We start from the raw sequence: 19,290 nt of genomic DNA, 5'->3' as shown, positions 1-19,290 counted from the left end.
CTTTTCCCCATTCAGGATGATATTGGCAGTGGGTTTGTCATATATAGCTTTAATTATGTTGAGATAATTTCCCTCTATACCTAACTTACAGAGGGTCTTTGTCATGAATGAGTGCAGAACTTTATCAAATGCTTTTTGAGCATCTATAGAGATGATCATATGGTCCTTGTGTTTGAGTTTATTAATATGGTGTATCACATTTATTGATTTGCGTATGTTGAACCAACCTTGCATCCCTGGGATGAATCCCACTTGATCGTGGTGAATAATTTTACATATGTGTTGCTGTATTCTGTTTGCTAGTATTTTAGTGAGGATTTTTGCATCAATATTCATCAAGGATATCGGCCTGTAGTTTTCTTTTTTGGTTATATCTTTACCTGGTTTTGGTATCAGGATGATGTTTGATTCATAGAATGAGTTTGAGAGATGTACGTCCATTTGAATCTTTTGGAATAGTTTGTAAAGAATTAGTGTCAATTCCTCTTTGAATGTTTGGTAAAATTCTGCTGTGAATCCATGTGGTCCTGGGCTTTTCTTTGTTGGGAGCCTTCTGATAACAGCTTCAATCTCCTTTATTGTTATTGGTATGTTCAAATTTTCTATGTCTTCATGGCTCCGTTTTGGGAGCTTGTGTGTGTTCAGAAATTTATCCATTTCCTCCAGATTTTCAAATTTGTTGGTGAATAGTTATTTATAGTAGTCTCGAATGATTCCTTGTATTTCACATGAATCAGTTGTAATATCGCCTTTTTCATTTCTAATTTTTGTTATTTGAATCTTCTCTGTTCTTTTTTTTTGTTAGCCATGCTAATGGTTTGTCAATTTTATTTATCTTTTCAAAAAACCAACTTTTTGATTCAATGATCTTTTGAATTGTTTTTTGGGTTTCAATTTCATTCAGTTCTGCTCTGATCTTAATGATTTCTTTCCGTCTGCTAAATTTAGGTTTGGATTGTTCTTGTTTTTCTAGTTCTTTAAGGTGAAGTGTTAGGTTGTTCACTTGCCATCTTTCCATTCTTCTGAGGTGAGCATTTAATGTAATAAATTTCCCCCTTAATACTGCTTTTGCAGTATCCCACAGGTTTTGGTATGATGTATCATTGTTTTCATTAGTTTCAATAAATTTTTTGATTTCCTGCTTGATTTCTTCTTGGACCCATATGTCATTAAGTAGAATGCTGTTTAATTTCCATGTGTTTGTATAGTTTCCAGAGTTTCGTTTGCTATTAATTTCTAGTTTTAATCCATTGTGGTCTGAGAAGATACATGGGATAATTCCAATTTTTTTGAATTTATTGAGACTTGATTTGTGACCTAATATGTGATCTATCCTACAGAATGATCCATGTGCTGATGAGAAGAATGAATATTCTGAGGTTGTTGGATGGAATGTTCTGTAGATATCTGCCAAGTCCAATTGGTCTAGAGTATTGTTTAAATCTTGTGTTTCTCTACTGATTCTTTGCCTAGATGATCTGTCTAATATTGACAGTGGGGTGTTCAGGTCCCCTGCTATTATGGTATTAGTGTTTATTTCCTTCTTTAGATCTAATAGAGTTTGTTTTACAAATCTGGCTCCTCCAACATTGGGTGCGTACATATTTATAATTGTTATGTCTTCTTGATGGATCAGTCCTTTTATCATTAAGTAGTGTCCTTCGTTGTCTCTTTTTATGGTTTTTAGTTTAAAGTCTATTTCGTCAGATATGGGAATAGCTACTCCAGCTCGTTTTTCCTTTCTGTTTGCATGGTAAATCTTTTTCCTCCTTTCACTCTTAGTCTATGTGAATCTTTATGGGTGAGGTGGGGCTCTTTTAGGCAGCATATAGTTGGGGACTCCTTTTTGATCCAGTCAGCCAGTCTGTGTCTTTTGGTTGGGGAATTTAAGCCTTTTACATTAAGAATTGTTATTGAAAGGTGTTGATTTATTCCTAGCATTTTATTGGTTGTTTGGTTGTCTTAGGTGTCTTTTGTTCCTTGCTTTCTGATTTACTGTTTGCTTTCTGTGTTTGTTGGTTCCTTAAGTTGTAGATAGCATTTCTGTTTGTTTGTTTTCTCTTCATGAATGCCATTTTTGTTATACTAGTGGGTATTGATTTTTCTTGGGTTTTTATGGCAGTGGTAGCTATTTTTCAGGAACCAAACCCAGTACTCCCTTGAGGATTTCTTGTAAGGGTGGTCGTGTGGTAGTGAACTCCCGCAGTTTTTGTTTGTCTGAGAAATATACTATTTGCCCTTCTTTTCGGAAGGATAGCCTTGCAGGGTAGAGTATTCTTGGCTGGAAATCTTTGTCTTTTATTATTTTGAATATATCATCCCATTCCTTTCTAGCTTTTAGGGTTTGTGATGAAAAGTCTGATGTTAGTCTGATTGGGGCTCCCTTATAGGTGATTTGATGCTTCTCTCTTGCAGCTTTTAATATTCTCTCTTTGTCTCTGAGTTTTGCCAATTTGACTGTAACATGTCTTGCTGAAGGCCTTTTTGGGTTGAATACGTGTGGAGATCGTTGAGCTTCCTGGATCTGAAGATCTGTGATTTTTCCTAAACCTGGGAAGTTTTCTGCCACTATTTTGTTGAATATGTTTTCATTGCAATCTCCGTATTTCTCCCCTTCTGGAATACCCATGACTCAGATATTTGAGAGCTTAAGGTTGTCTGATATCTCTCTCAGATTTTCTTCAATGTCTTTGATTCTTTTTTCTTTCTTTTTGTCTGCTTGTGTTATTTCAAACAGCCCATCTTCAAGTTCAGAGGTTCTCTCTTCAACTACGACAATCCTGCTGGTTAAACTCTCTGTTGTGTTTTTTATTTTGCTGAATAACTTCTCCAGTTCAGCAAGTTCTGCTACTTTTTTTTTCAGGACATTGATTTCCTTTTACATTTCCTCTTTCAGGTCCTGTATACTTTTCCTCATTTCATCATGATGTCTAGCTGAGTTTTCTTGTATCTCATTCCGTTTCCTTAGAATTATCACTCAAAATTCCTTGTCAGTCATTTCAAGGGCTTCCTGTTCTATAGGGTCTAGAGTTTGAGATTTATTAACTTTTGGTGGTGTACTTTTTTGATATTTTGTATTTCTGCTATCTTTTTTTTGATGTTTATTCATTGTGGCAGGGGGTTTCACAGTCTACCAGTTTGAGACTATTGGCTAACTAAGATGTTGCTGTGGTTGCCAATTTGGTATGGCTACCTCCGTGACTGCTCAGTTGGCTTCTAGTGCCTTGTATGTGTGATTGCCTTGGGATCTTGGGCCTCTCCAGGGAGCCACCTCTCTGGTCAGCTTGGACTCTGCTGGGCTGGTGGATCATGTACCACAGGGTGTGTGATCTCTGTTGAGCTTTCACTTCCCATGCAGGACTTCTTCCTGTTCAGTGCGCTCTAGCCCGGGCTGTTGGATCATGCAGTGGTGACCCCACCGGGTGTGTGGTTTCTGTCGAGTCTCCGCCTCCCTAGCCGGACGTCTCCCTGCTCTGTGCGCATTGGGCTGGGCTGGGACGTGTCTTCTGCAACCCTCGTCTCTCAGCTGGTCCTTCAAGACCCTGCTCGGCACCGCCTTGCCCAGGAAGTCTACCAGGTTTCTGCTAGGGACAGACGACCAGTCACTCTGGGTGCCTTTGTAGCACTGTGTAGATCTTTCTCGGGACTTATCACCTTCCTCCTGGTATCGCAGTTATTTGTGTACTTGTCTTATCTCCCACCCCAGAGCGTGAGCTCCTCAGGGGAGGAGCCCACAGCACATGGTTCACCTTTGAATTCCCCTGGCGTGGACTGAGTCTGGTGCTCGGCTGTAGTCAGCTCTACGGCAGGTCAAGCGAACTTGGGAACTCTCCAACCACACTATTCCTAACCAGAAATCGGTTAGGTGTTTTCCCGAACTCGTGGCCGCAGAGATGGTATCTGCCTCCCAGTAACAGGAAGTTTACCGGGGGCTGGAGCCCAGGGTGCGGTGGAGTGACACTCGGCCCAGCCCATACTTCCTTGCCCTCCCGACGCTGGCTGTGGACGCCCCATGCCACCAGCCCCACCAGAGAACTGCAGAGGGATTGGTAGGGGAGGCTGGCCTGGAAGCCCCGGGAAGTCCCATGCAGGGGCAAGCAACTGGGAAGGCTCAGTGAGGAGCTGAGCCGGGCTAGGAGGACAGGCTTGGCCGAGCCGGGCCAGAGCTGCCACCATCTGAGAAAATGGAGGCAGCCCCGGGGGCAGTGAGTGGCCCGGTGGGTCAGGCGGAAGCCGGGTGGGCATCTGCCCCCCGAGCAGGGCCGGGCCGGGGGTCACTCACGGGGCTGTGCCTGGTCGGGCCGCTCCTTCTCTCCCTCTGCTTTGTCGCTGTCCCCGTTCTTGGCTGCTGCTGCCTTGGGCTGCTCAGTCGGTCCCGCGGTGCGGCTCAGGCACTCCCAGGAATCTTCTTTTATGCCGGCAGTTTCTGAGGCAGAGAAGTCCAAAGTCTGTCTGGTGGTGGCAACAGTGACCCAGGGGTCTCACATTGCAGGATGGTAGAAGCAGAGGGAGCAGAGCAAACAGGACATTTTTGAGAGAACTTCGCAATTTTCTCTTGAAACTAAAAATTTGGAAAAGATACTGATTTTTCACTGAAGAAAAATTAAATCATAAAATTGACTTACACAATGGGATTATATAAAAAATATAGTTTGTTCTCATAAAGAAGTAAAATTACATAGTTAATAAATACTGATATATTCAGTGCTTGTTTAGAAAAGTGCCATCAATTTCCGGATCATGTAGCTTCACAAATGTAGATATTTTGAAAATATATTTCAACTTAACAACTGTTCATTGAAAGTTAAACAGAGCATACTTGGCAAATTAAAAATGTTTTACTGTAACTCATTTCATTTTGTATGTTTCTTTCCTTTATATTGCTTATTATATTTGAGAAATCTGTGAAATTATGTGTATTGATTTTAACTATTCAGAATAAAAAGTGAAAGTTTTTCTTCCCTCCTAACTGTGCTCATAATTTGGAAGTGGAACAAATATAATAATTCAGTTGAGGTTGACTTGACAATATTGTTGTCTCAGATTTTCAGTTTTAGTACTGTTTGTGCTTCCCTTAGATCCAGGGAAGAGAGACACCTAGATGCCCTGGGCCTGTGTTTTGGAGAGCCCAATTCCAGCTCTTCTTCAACCATGATTCTTTTTTTTTTTTTTTCTTTTTTATAAAAGATGACTGGTAAGGGGATCTTAACCCTTGGCTTGGTGTTGTCAGCACCACGCTCAACCAGTGAGTGAACCGGCCATTCCTATGTAGGATCCGAACCCATGGCCTTGGTGTTATCAGCACCGCACTCTCCCGAGTGAATCACAGGCCGGCCCCTCAATCATGATTCTTATCATGTCCTTTTCTACAATGTAAGGAGTCTTAGAGGTCAAGCAGACAATGCTCCCAGCTGATTCCCTGGCTCCCCTTTAATCCACTCTGTAGAAACTCAAAAACCTGTAATTTTCTGTCCCAAAAGACTGCTGCCAGGACAGTCTGACTACTGCAAAGAACTGCACACCTTTAAGGGTACCTAGGAGGCAGCTGTTGACCTTCGTGAAGGGAGGGAGAAGGCCCTGGGAGGGGGAGTGGAGGGGCCATGGTAGAGGTTCAAAGGAATTTGGGGGTACTCCTTCCCTTAACATTATATTTCGGCATAAAGCTCTATGGAGTCCCAGAGATATAAACTCAAACCTGAACTTGCAGGGTTTATGAAGATTTTTATCAAAGTAGGAAATTAGAGCATATTTTATATTGTGAATTGTTGCTTTATTTTGTAACTTTTAAATATTTATAAATATGATACAAGAATCCCTATCTGTACTCTGACCTCAGGCACCCCAATGTCATAGGTAAACCCAATTAAAATAGTTTACAGCACAGCAAGTAAAGAAAAAAATGCTGAGAATAAGTCATCTTAATTGACTACTAATTCAAATAATGTAATATGCAAATATTTGATTTGTTTTAGCTTGTTTCTCCCCCCACCCAATGAGCTGAATCGAAAGTCCACGTTGTTTAATAAAATGGAAAAAGTAAACACATTGACCAATTTCTAATTCTATTTGGGAATGAGTGAGAGTTAAATGAACAAAACAAAATTATTCCTTATTTCTTTTATTTTTATAATCATACATCATATCATACATATCATATGTATTTCATATATGTATGACATAATATATGTGTATGTCATAATATTTAATATTTTTGAAACACTTTAGAATGAATTCCTCATAAATTTTTTAGTTTAAAGTTCTGATTAAAATTATCTTGATTCAAATGCTAAATGACACTGGGGTAAATTACACATTACATGAAGTCATATAAAAGGAAACAGAAAACCCATAAGAGTAGATATTACTTATATTTGCCCCAGGAGGTATCCTTCAGAAAACAGAAAATTTTAATATATTTTCTTAGAAATTATTCATGAGGTAAAAATATTTTATTAACATAGAAACTCTGAATGCTGGCATAAACACCTCTAGTCTCAAACTGTATACAATAATAGAATTTTGATGATCATGAATTATATATGATTATATTTTTATGGATATTGTATGAGCACCAAGTTCATGTGTGATTGATTTTTCAAAAGTATTGAATGGAATACATTTTCAGGGTCCATTTACTTAAGATAAATTTCAAGTCACATGAACTATAATTTGTTATGAATTGTAAAGACAAAACAGTCCCCAAAACACCAGAGTTCAAATGGATTCCTATAACAGAGTACTTTTACTAAATGGCACAATATTATTTCAATCAGCTTTTTTTTACAGAGTCTAATACACATCTCCAAAAACCTCAGTGTATGCTATTATCTAATTATTCAATTTAATCTCCTCAGCCATCATCCAAGGAACATTTTTCCTGAGTTTTTCTTCAATCAACGGGTATATCAAACTTTCTCCAACTTCACATTTATTTATTCACTTATTCATGTATGCATTCATTAATTTAACAAATTGTTAGTTGAGAGCCTACCATACAGCAGACACTATGCTAGGTACTGGCATACAAAGATGTGTACACACACACACACACACACACACACACACACACACGCACACACAAATTACTATATAAGAAAGTTAAGAATATAGAGAAGAAGATAGGTGCCTAGCTGGATTTAATAAAGATAGATAAATCTTGTGTTAGAAGGAAGTCCCTACCTGAATGTCTCTATCTGTTAAAACTTACCAAGGTAACCTCATCTTCTCTCCAACATGGACAATATGATTTCTTTCAGTATATTAAAGTTACTTCATGGTTGTACATATTCTATACTTAGATTCATATACTACTACCCCCCAAACAAAGCAATTGCAATTAAGACTCAGTACTGACACATGTTAAAATTGAAAGACAAGGACTTAAGAACAGTTACAGTAACTCTATTCCATATGTTCAAATGTTTAGTAGAAACTTGGAAGATGTAAAAAACAAAACAAAACAAAACAAAAAAACCACATTTTTTAAATTAATTAATTAATTATTATTATTATTATTATTTTAAATTCTAAGATGTTGTTGTGGAGCAGTTGTGGGGGAGGGGAGAGGAGAAAGGGGAAGGAGTAGGGTGGGAGGAGAAGGAAGGAGGAAGCGGGCATAGTCAAGGCCTGTGGCACCCCCTCATTATGGCAGGGGGGCCCAAGAGGATTCTGGTGGCAGCTCGGTCATGGTTGAGCTGGATGCAGACTTTGGGGGGATGCATGGCTGAGGCCCTTGGCCTCCCACTGCCCCAGCTCAGGATCTGGGGCCCTTCCAGCGATGGCTCACTGGTCATCACTGGGCTGGGTGCAGATGTTGTGGTGATGTGGCTGAGGTCCTCAGCACCTCCACCCCAGCTCGGGAGCCTGGGATACTTCTGGAAGTGGCTTAGTCATCACTGGGCTGTATGTGGATGTCAGGGGTGTGGGTGGCTGATGCCCTTGATGTCCCCCCACCTTAGCTTGGGAGCCCAGAGGGCTTTTGGTCCTTCTAGGTTTTATAGGTATTCTTTGGCAGTATTAGATCTTTACTGGTTAATATCAGTAGTTTGACTCTGATCTGTGGGTGTTTTGTGTTTCCTTTCACTTCTGTGTTGGATTATTTGCTGTTCCCACCACTTAAATTCTGCACTGGAACTAATTTATTGTCCTTTGGTTACTTCTAAAATGGGCTAACTTCCTGTGGGAACCAGCACTTGAGCCCTGTGGTTGAACTAAATTGCTGCTTTGCTGCTGATTCTCTGGAGAAGGCTTTTTGTGCAGCTCAAGTTTTAATTGTTGAACTTGTAAGCACTTCCTGGTCTTGCGAGGCCTGGTACACCTTAGTTGTATGGCAACTGTGGTCTGGTCTGAGCCTTTTCAGCAAACTGCACTCCCTGCAGTTCTATATTCGTGACCAGTCTTTGTAAGACCTGTGCAACGTGCACAAATCCCACTCATCAGGATGGCTCACCTCACAAGGACCAAGAGACAGAGATCGTTGCAATCAAGCAAGAGCAGTTTATTCCAGCATGCTGGGGTCGCCCAGTCTCCAGGACAGGAGCGGCCCCTAGCTCTTAACTCAAGCATCTTTTATACAGTTTGGTAGGCAGACTTTGGTAACAGAATAAGTTGTACACAGCTTATTGGTCATCTGAGGTGACCTGTAATTTTATTGGTGGCAAACAGATGAGGAACTGGAGGATTGGCCCATCCCTTTTGCGGTTAGGCCCTTCCTGGAACTGGGTGTACTTGGGTTCTTTTGGAAAGTCCCTTCCCTCCTGGTAATGGAAAGTCCCAAGCACCTGGTATTCTTTACCATAAAGGTCAGGGGTTATTTTTACCTCTACATCTTGATTAAGTGGTCTTGTGCTGATTGGAGAGCAGATTAGCTGTCCATGCTGTGCCTCATTGTTCCCCCAGTGGGCCGGTCTCCTCTAACTCCCACACTCCAAACACTTCCCATAGGGCAGGCCATGTGCCAGTCCCTTGAGATGACTCACCAGCCTCTGAGTGGCTTCTTTTTTCACTTGTCTGTGGCCTCTCACTCCTATGTGGGTCCACAGGAACCCTGTTAGTGGTCTTGCTGGCCTGGGAGCCACCAAGGCCTTATTCTCCCCTGCCACCTCCAAGCAACTTCATATGAAGGGCACAGTGGCAGCTTTTATCAGCTCTTGCTCCATGTGCTTACCAGAGCCACGCATGAAGTAGCCAGGGATTGAAAAAATCAGAGTCCCTTCTTTCTCTCATTATGTCTTCTCCCACCTTCGTGAAATCTGTAGGTCTCTCCTCTTCTTCCCCCGAGCTCTAGTGGTCTCAGCTTGGCAGTCCTTGCTTTATAATATTGTCAAAACAAACTCGTAATAATGAAAATTTCAGTATCTGTTATTTAAAAAACTAAATGGGATTAATAGCAGATTAGACACTGCAGAAATAAATATTAATGAACTTGAAGACATAGTAATCCAAAATGAAAAACAAATCAAAAAAGCACTAAAAGAAAATGTTTACAGCATTAATGTAATAATGTTCCGTAATGTTGTGGCACAAATTTAAATGACCTAAAAGCTGTAGTTGGAGTCCCCAAAGTAGAAGGTGTGGGAAGAGGGGACAAGGGAGAGAAAACGTGAACACTTTTTCTAATTTGAAGACAATTATAAACAAGAAACCAAAACAAAAAACAAACAAACAAACAAAAACTAGCAAAACTAAAGCACAAGAAATATGAAGAAAAAGGCACATTATAATCAAATTACTCAAAATTGGTAACTTTGAGAAAATCCTAACACAACAAAAGAGAAAAAAACACAAATTACATACGGAAAAGTAACAGTAAGGATGACAGCATATTTCTTTTTGGAAATATAGCAAGTGAAAAGACATTTGAGAGGCATTTTTAAAGTACTGAAAAAAAATTTCCTGTAAATGTAGAATTCTATATCCAATGAAAATCCTTTTTCAAAAACAAAGAGAACTAAAGGCTTGTTTAGACATTCAAAACCTAAAGAATTGATCACCAGAAGATCTGCACTACAAGAAATATTAAAAGAAGTCCTTCATACAGAAGGAAGTTATATCAGATGGAAATATAGGTCAATACAAAGGAATGAAGAGCAACAAATATGGTAAATGTATGGGCCTTTTCTGTACTATTTAAAACTCTTTAAAAGATAATTGATGGTTTAACAAAAATAATATATGAGGGATTTAAACATACATAGACTTCAAATGTATGAGAGTAAGAGCAAAGAGCCTGGGAGAAAAGAATGGGATTACACTGTTTTAAGGTTTAATAATATATATAAAGTGATATAATATCATTAGGAACTAGACTAAGATAAGTTAATGATACACAGGGTAAAGTTTAAGGCAACCACTAAAATAACAAAACAAGAGTTAAAGCTAATAAGCCAATAAAAAACATAAATGGGATCATGAAATATACTTACTTGATCCAGAAAGAAAAAAGTCAAAGAAAGAGGAAAAAGAAAAAAAAAAAAAAAAAAAAAAAAGATACGATAAATAGAAAACAGACAGGAAGATTACAGATTTAAATGTAACCATATTTATAGTCACATTAAATATAAAATAATCTAACCATCACATTGAAAAGGCAGAGATTATCAGATTGAATAAAAAGTAAGAGCCACCTTTCTTTATGCCTAGCCAAAATAAAAGAAAAAAGAAAACACTTTAAAGATATAATTAAGTAAATTGTAAAAGCAACAGGTATTGTTGACTCCTCTGAAACTCAAATGTTTAATGAAAGTCACCCTGTGTTTCAACAGGAAAGATGAAATCTGCAGTTCACTCTGGAACATACTATTTTCAGGGGTCAATGTCAAACAGATAATATTGGCCCTTTACCTATCATTCCAGGTAGATGTAAACGGATTTACGCATATTCTGGATTTACCTCTGCAAACTAGTGACTGAAGCCAATGCTGCTTATACTTTAAAGCACTGGAACCAAAAATATTGTACCAGTTTGGAACTCTTAGTTGCTTTCATCAGATCGAGGCACTCATTTCACCTCCTACTTGGTGCAGCAATGGGAGAAGAAACATCACATTTGATGGACCAATTACACTTATTACCCTCAAAGCAGTGAGTTAATGGGGAATTAGAATTAACAAGTAAAAATCTAATATAAAAGAAAGAAAGCACAAAATGAAGCACAAATTAGACTTTCATTTGTTAATTCTAATTCCCCATTAACTCACTGCTCACAAAAAATTAAAGGGCTGGTTCACAAATCTCCAGCACTGTGTTTTACAACTTAAAATGACATATATATAAAGTATTATGCTTTTTGGTGAAACTGAGGCAAAGGGACTGGAAGATGACATAGGAACTTAATAGAAATCTTCCTGATGTTATCACAACTTTTCAATGCCATACCTAATGGCTATAATCAAGAATCCCAGAGGCTAGCAATTTTTCAAATTAGGACACTTTGTCTATTAAATTGAATTAGCATTCTAACAACCCTAATTCATAAAATAAGGGATTTAAAAATTCTTTGAGTCAAATCATATACAACACCGTCAAACAATTATTCCTAAGTGAAGGAATATTAATCTACCTATCCCCCGCACAAAAAATAACACAGTGACAAAAGTCACAGCACTGTGTATTATATGGAAATTGATCTGTGTGTGTCACACAAAAGTAAAACAGCAGGGACTTTGGAATAAAAAAATCACTGGTAGTGGTCCTGGATCTATTTGCTCAGTAGCTCTTCTAACATTGTAAAACTGAAAATCAGTATTTTATTTAGTTAATTTTAGTTTCCAAATGTTGTCACAACAGTATCTCACATCCCACATGCTCTTTTGCAATGTGACTTGACCAGTCCCTCTTCAAGAGGTACAGTGTAATCTCCCCTCGAATCTGAGCTGGCCTCCGTGACTTGTGTGTAACCAACATAATGCAGTTGAAGTTACACTGCATGACTCTTGAGATTAGGTCACAAGGAGTCTCACAGCTTCTGGCTAGGTCCCTTGGAATGCTTGTTCCTCAGAAGCATAGTGCCATTCTGTGAGAAGCCCAGATCTCATGTAGAGGTGACAGTTGGTGTTTCCAGTTGACAGCCCCAGCAAACCTAGCCTTTGCCTCATCCCAGCCCAAGCACCAGATATTTGAGTGAAGTCCCTAAATAATTTCAGCCCCACAGAATTCAAATCACGCCTGCTATTCAGTTAGGAAGCCAGTAAGACCCCAGACATTATGGAACAGAGACAAATCCTCATAAGTGCCAGCTAAATTCTTGACTCAGAGAATTTGTGAGCATGATATCATGGTTGTTGTTTCATATCATTAATCTGGGGTGACTTTGAGGATTGAAGAATTAGAGAAGATAAAGTGACGGAGATACCTAATTTATTAAACAGCCTATTATCCGCCCTCACTAAGGATTAATTTCCTTTTTTTATTTCCCTTTATGGCAAGAGCTCAGACAGTCAAAGCAGAGTTGATAATACACCAAAACTGTGCAATGTCCTAAACAGGAATGATAACAATGACAAAATATATACCTTTGGATAAAGCACTGTACAGTTAAAAAATTCTCATTTTAATAGACAGTATGCCTCTTATTTTGTAGTTATAGAGAGTGAATGAAATAAAAATTCAACTTCACATTATACCCGATTTTCCTATGCAGTTTAGTTCCTCCCTTTTTTAAGGAAAAGTTTTGTTTTTGATTTTGTTTTTCTTTTTGTTTTGAATGTAACACCCAGTAATAATGATGACTTTATTAGTTACACAGTTAGGGGAGTAAGCTTTGATTCATAGGAACAGTCATAGCTAAGTTGGGAGCTTGCGGTTTTCTCAGCATAACGCTTGTATAGTGAACTCTTTGGGACAACATGCTATTTCATTAAATCATTCCTGCTCTAGACAGTTTAACTACTATTTCTCCACACGGCTTTCCCTAAAAATGTAATCATTCTATTATTTTCTCTTGTATATATTTCTAGACATACAACGTTTCGAGTTTTGCTAAAGAAGCAAATTATGTGGCGTTAATTTTGTTCAGGATGGAGCACTAGTTTTAGGACAAACATGGATTGTTCTTGCTGTAAAACAGGATGTGATATTCTGCGACTGTATTCCACTTATAACCTAGAGGCACTATTAAGTTTGCACACCCTGGGAGAATGTTGCAGCAGATCTGAAATTATTAATGTTTATTAAATATAAATATTAATACTTATGCCTTTGGAAAAGTTTTAATTTCCTAAACATAAAGAAAAGGAAATGGTAAAAAATGAAAATTTACATAGAAATGTTTAATGATTATTAATAAATATTCATTTCAGTTTCCCTGACCCACACCATCTAGGGATAAAATCAGACAATAATGGTAATAATAATAATAATAATAATTAATAATAATAATAATAACAAAAGTATGTCTCAAAGAATAGTGGAAACCCTAGCTACCTTAAAATACTTTCATATGATTCAGAATGATGCTGTAGGGTTCCTGGCTATGACGTGATACCTAACTTTAATCGAGTCAGCTGTTATAACATTTGATGATACTTTTCTCAGGCCTATATTTTTCATTAAAATCGATCTGTTTTTCAACTTATCTAAAAAAGAGCCTTCATTGGGAGTACATCTTCTGTTGGACAAGTGGAAAGTTCACTTTCTTCCTCAAAAATTTGAACTAGATTCTTATTTAATTCTTCTGTATGCACATCTAGAAGCTCATTTTAACGCAATTTAAATATGAATGAAATATTTTATCAGGCTAAAGCTTACTTGGAAAATTGGTGTCTGATTCCCTAGAGGGGCTCCTACTACTCTTTCACATCCTCCAATAAACTTTATATTTTTGTTCTCCCTGTATATGTGTAATATCTGGAGGGAGTAAAATCACTTCCATCCAAGAATATGAGTTTATGTTAAAAAGCTTTTTAGGTCTGAGTAGGTGAGAAAAAAAATGTAGATTTTAGCCCCCATTGTGACTGTTATGGGGGTGGAAAATCCTATTATGGTAATTGAAAGGTAGAGCCTTGAAGAGGTGTTTGGACTGTAGGACCGTGCAGTAGTGAATGGATTAAAAACGCTGGTTAGGGGTGTTGTTCTGAGGGACTTTAAAAGAAGAGGAGAGTTTTTCTCTCTGCTCTCTCTGTATCTACCATCTTGCAATGTGAGACCCCTGGGTCACTGTCACCACCGCCAGATGGATTTTGGACTTCTCAGCCCCGGAAACTATAAGCAATAAATTTTGTTTCCTTTATAAATCACGCAGCTTCAAGTATTTTGTTATAAGCAACAGAAATGGACTAATACAATTCTCAAATACATTGAACTTTCTTGTAATTAAGACCTAATGCAGTTTGCTTTGTTTCGGCTCTTTCTGCCTCTGCTCTTCAGAATATGATCATAATCTCTGGATAATTATGAAGTACTTCATACCTTGAGCAAGTTTTACAGCCCACTAAAAAGTTAATTAATGTTAAGTTCAAATCGGCTCTTTTGCACTGGTGTTGATGTGAGTACTTGGCTTGGTTCAAATGTGAAATGCACTTTCCTTTGACCTTATATAAATGAAAGCAAGAGCCGGTCATTAAGAGAGTTGCAGCATTTTTCTTGCATGAATATATTACTAATTCTTCACTTTCAGAAGCAAAAAAAAAGTGGGGGATGCAAACTAGTGAAAGTTCAGTCAGGGTCAAATATCACATGCAGTTTAATGCTTCTCTTAGCTTGCTCTTGACATTGGGCAGGAAGCAAGTCTCTGGAAGTCAGATGTAAAGAAAAGTGTTTACACCCTCATCCCTGTGCTTATCTTTCTAATTTTGAATTTAGAGCATTCAACATAAGGTTATTTATCCTTACTAAAAATTTATACAAAGCAATATTCTTGTTGTGTAGTCCAGAGAAATATAAGTATTTAAGTATATGTATAAGGTGCCTCTTGTGGCCACTTCAAATCCTCCTGGCCCCATCTCTTCCTAAACCAATGTCTGGCCATTTTTTTGCAAGCTTTGACCAACTTTGTGAAGACGCATTTAACAGTGTCTTGCTTCATGCCAGTGCTCTATATTTCTTCTCTCCTGCTCTACATGTATTGGTTGCCTGAAGCATGGGTAGTTAACAACTAAGAACCCACTCTCAACTAATGGAGATAAACTCTTCCCCCTTTCTTCCAATTATAGGGATTCCTGAGCTAATTTCATAAAGCCTAGATAAAACTCAGATGGCCACTAACAAATGGCAACTTGATATTGCTTCCGTGGAGAGTTTTCTCATTTCCCTGTTTTATTCCTTAACTCCTGTTCCCTTGGATCACTTCCCACATAAACTACCTGCATGCCAAACTTTCCTTCTGTCTCGGCTTTCAGGAACCTCAGACAAGACGGTTAAAAGATATAGAGTAATGCATATATTGAGAGTCTTCATTAAATATAATTGTCTCATGCTTTATGCTATAGTAAATATCCTGAGTCTGTTTTCTAAACTTTCCAGTTTCACTGACAGGCAAAATTTTAATACAGAACTAATATAGCACTGTCCACTTTTTTTTTTTAGCAAGTGCAAACATGTAAAACATAATAGTCATCTTCTTACTATCTTAGTCTCTAAAATTTTGCCTATATCTGAATCTAAAAATTGCCATTTGCTAGGGGTCTGACCTTAGGCAAGTTATTAATGACTTGAGCCTCAGTTTCCTTATCTCTAAAATAGAGATAATAAGAGTATAGTAAAAAGTTATAATAGTAGCATAGTAGATAATAGATAATGAAGTATATAAGGTATCACTTGTTGCATGATAAACCAACTCCAAACTAAGTGGCTGTGGTTGTCATCATCTGGAAGTTTCACTAGAGTTAGGTAATTCAGGATGGTATCACTCACATATCTGGTAGTTAGCTGGGGCGCCTTGGATCTTTTCCATGAGGCCCTTTCAGAGGACTGTTGGGTTTTCTTACTTTGAGGCAAGCAGCCTTCCAATTGGAAGAGAGTGGAATCTGTAAAAACCCCTTGAAGTTGAAGCTGGTAAGTAACAAAATGTTACTTATGTCACATTCTGTTGAACAGAGCAAATCATAGGGATTAGGGGGGAAAGAAATAAACTCCACATCTTCATGGAGAAGCAGAAACTAATTTGTGGCCATTTTTAAGGTATTCACCTCAGGCATAGTGCTTGTAAATAGCTAAAAACAGTGCCTGGCACATAGTTTCTATTATTTTTAGAAGTAGCTTGTTTTCATTATGTATTATTATTTTTTTACTGCTGTTTTATTAAAGAGCAATTCACTTTTCTTAAAAGTACAGGAAATTTATTCTCTGAAAATAAAGAATGACTCTTTTTGTATATTATTTCTAGTCTAGTAGAAACTCAGCATTTTTTTTGTTTTTCTCATTTCCCCCCAAATATTAAATATAGATATCTATGACTAGTCCCAGCACCAGCAACACCAGTGTTTAGTAATTACTGGTCAAAAGCACCATTTTTTGTTTTACAATCCAGTCATATGGAATTCAGTTTGCTTAGTTTTTGCAAAATTTCTTATCACAACATGGCCATGCCAGGATTTTCACGTAATTTTCTGCCACATCAGACCTAGAGCATCCAAATAAAAGGAGAACACATCTATTCTGCCTGGGAAAAAATTACAGGATTGGAATTGTGTGATTTCCTGTTCCACAACTGTTCCTAAGCTTCATGTATGAGGTGTAATTTAATTCTAGTAATGAAAATAAAATAACTATAAAGATTTGCCTTACAACACACGGCCAAGTGTCAGTTCTATTCTTGTGCTGACAAGGGGGTTAAGTATTATATGAAATAATGAAGTTGTGTGATGTCTTAGAACACAATTCATTATTTATCAGTATTATTTGTGTGTGTGTTTATATATATATGTACGTATATACATACATACTAATTTAAGCTATTGTTATGATGCAACAATAATACAGTGCATGCTTAGCCATAAACTGCTGAATGTTCAGACTCCAACATTAGCTTTTGACTGGGAAGTGTTGGTTCAGTAATACCACATGGGCATTTGGTTTCTGCATCACTTGGTTTGCTGAATTTTAGAATTCACCTGTGTGCGCCTAAGTGGCTGACCACTTCTTGTCATGTAGACCTTCCCTCTAGCTAAGATAACTTACTTTACCTGCTAGCTTCCCTTTGATTAAATCAAACACACTTCTTTGCCCTTTCCGCTCCCACCAGATGACCTTCCCACATTGGTGCTGTTCAAAACTTATAGTGAAAGAATTAGAAGGACTATGATAATCAGGTTAGTTGACATTGCTGATCTAATATTTATCTATTTTAGGCCAATTGGATCAGCTACATGAAGATTGCCGCTAAACAGCAATAAAATTCCACCAGACCCTCTAATTCCTACACTAACATCTCAGTACAGTGTAATCTTGGTAAGATTCAGCTAAAATCTTCTATAACCCAAAGAAGCCATCCTTCAATTATCTGCAATTCAGAGTATTTCCAGGGTGTCTGTATTTGCCTTCCAGAATTAATATAAATCTGGCAATGTATAAACACCAAATAATTTGTGCCTAATGCTCCTGAGTCTTGCAAAATAATCCAAAAGAGCAATATGACTCTAACTCCAAATAAACTATGCTATTTCCTAGGATACATGAACTACACTCTTTATTTTTGTGATTTATATAGTAGGACTTGCTTATTCAAACAATTGGACTTTTGGAAAAATGTTCAGAATTCCTACAGTTTTCATGATTTTTATTTTGTATAGTGTATATTTTCAAAATTCATAGAAATTATAGATCATATTTTTATAAGTATAATTTCTATTGATGAGGGACTATATTCTAATACTTAAGGAATATTTATTACCAAATAATACCTATTCTAGTGTCTTTACAGAGAAGGAATGAAGGACGAGATGAAAGAGGAAGGAATTCAGATAATTTAAACAGGTTAAGGAGACTATTTAAATTGTTATTGGTTGTCAATAGCAAGTTCTTCAAAGGATACTAGTTATTTTTTTAATTGATTTATTTTTATTGGAACATAGTCGATTGTACATATCTGTGGGCTATAGCATTGAATATCAATACCCGTGTGCAATACATGATGCTTAAATCAGGATAATTAATAAATTCTTCATTATAGAATGTAATCAATTTTTATGACCTTTAGCAATTCCTCCTTTCTCCCTGCCCCCCCCCCCCCCCCCCCCGGTAACCTCAGTTCTGTTCTCTCCTTTTGAAAGTTCAACATATTATTGTGATTGTTGTGTCTTTCTTTTTTTCTTTCTTTCTTTCTTTTCTTTCTTTCTTTCTTTCTTTCTTTCTTTCTTTCTTTCTTTCTTTCTTTCTTTCTTTCTTTCTTTCTTTCTTTCTTTCTTTCTTTCTTTCTTTCTTTCTTTCTTTCTTTCTTTCTTTCTTTTTTTAGCTACCACTTATAAGTGAGGATATGTGGTATTTCTCTTTCTGTGCCTGGCTTATTTCACTTAATATAATTTTCTCCAGGCTCATCCATGTTTCTGTGAATGGCTCTATTTCATTATTTTTATGGCAGAATAGTATTCCATTGTGTATATATACCACATTTTCCTTATCCAGTCAACCATAATTGGACATTTAGGTTAGTTCCAACTCTTGGCTACTGTGAATAGAGCTGCAATAAACCTGGGAGTACAGGTATCCTTTTGACATGATGATTTCCATTCTTTTGGGTATATGCTCAGCAGTGGGATTGCTGGTTCATATAGCTGTTCTATCTATAGATGTTTGAGAAACCTTCATCATGTTCTCTGTAATGGCTGCACCAACTTACAGTCTCACCAACAGTGTAGGAGGGTTCCCCTTTCTCCACATCTTCACCAGCATTTGTCATTCTCTGTCTTTTTTATAATGGCCAGTCTAATGGGTGAGATGACATCTCAATGTGGCTTTGATTTGCATTTCCCTGACACTGAGTGATGAGCATTTTTTTTTATGTATCTGTTGGTCATTCATATATCCTCCTTTGAGCAATGTCTATTCACCTCCCTTACCCATTTTTAAATTGGGTTACCTGGTTTTTTAATTGTTAATTTGTTTGAGGTCCTTGTATATTTTTGATATTAATCCTTTGTAGGATCAATAATTTGCGTATATTTTCTCCCACTCTGTAGGTTGTCTTCTCCCTTTGTAAATTTTTTCTTTTGCTGTGGAGAAGCTTTATACTTTGATATAATTCAGTTTGTGTATTTTTCCTTTTGTTGCCTGTGCTTTTGCCTAGCCCTACTTCTTAAAGAGTTTCCCATATGTTTTCTTTTAGGACTTTTATAGTTTCAGGGTAAACGTTTAAGT

The sequence above is a fragment of the Cynocephalus volans genome, chromosome 3 (assembly GCF_027409185.1).
Source record: "Cynocephalus volans isolate mCynVol1 chromosome 3, mCynVol1.pri, whole genome shotgun sequence".
Lineage (NCBI taxonomy): Eukaryota > Metazoa > Chordata > Mammalia > Dermoptera > Cynocephalidae > Cynocephalus > Cynocephalus volans.
The sequence above is the reverse complement of the archived record's forward strand: the minus strand, read 5'-3'. Positions refer to the sequence as shown.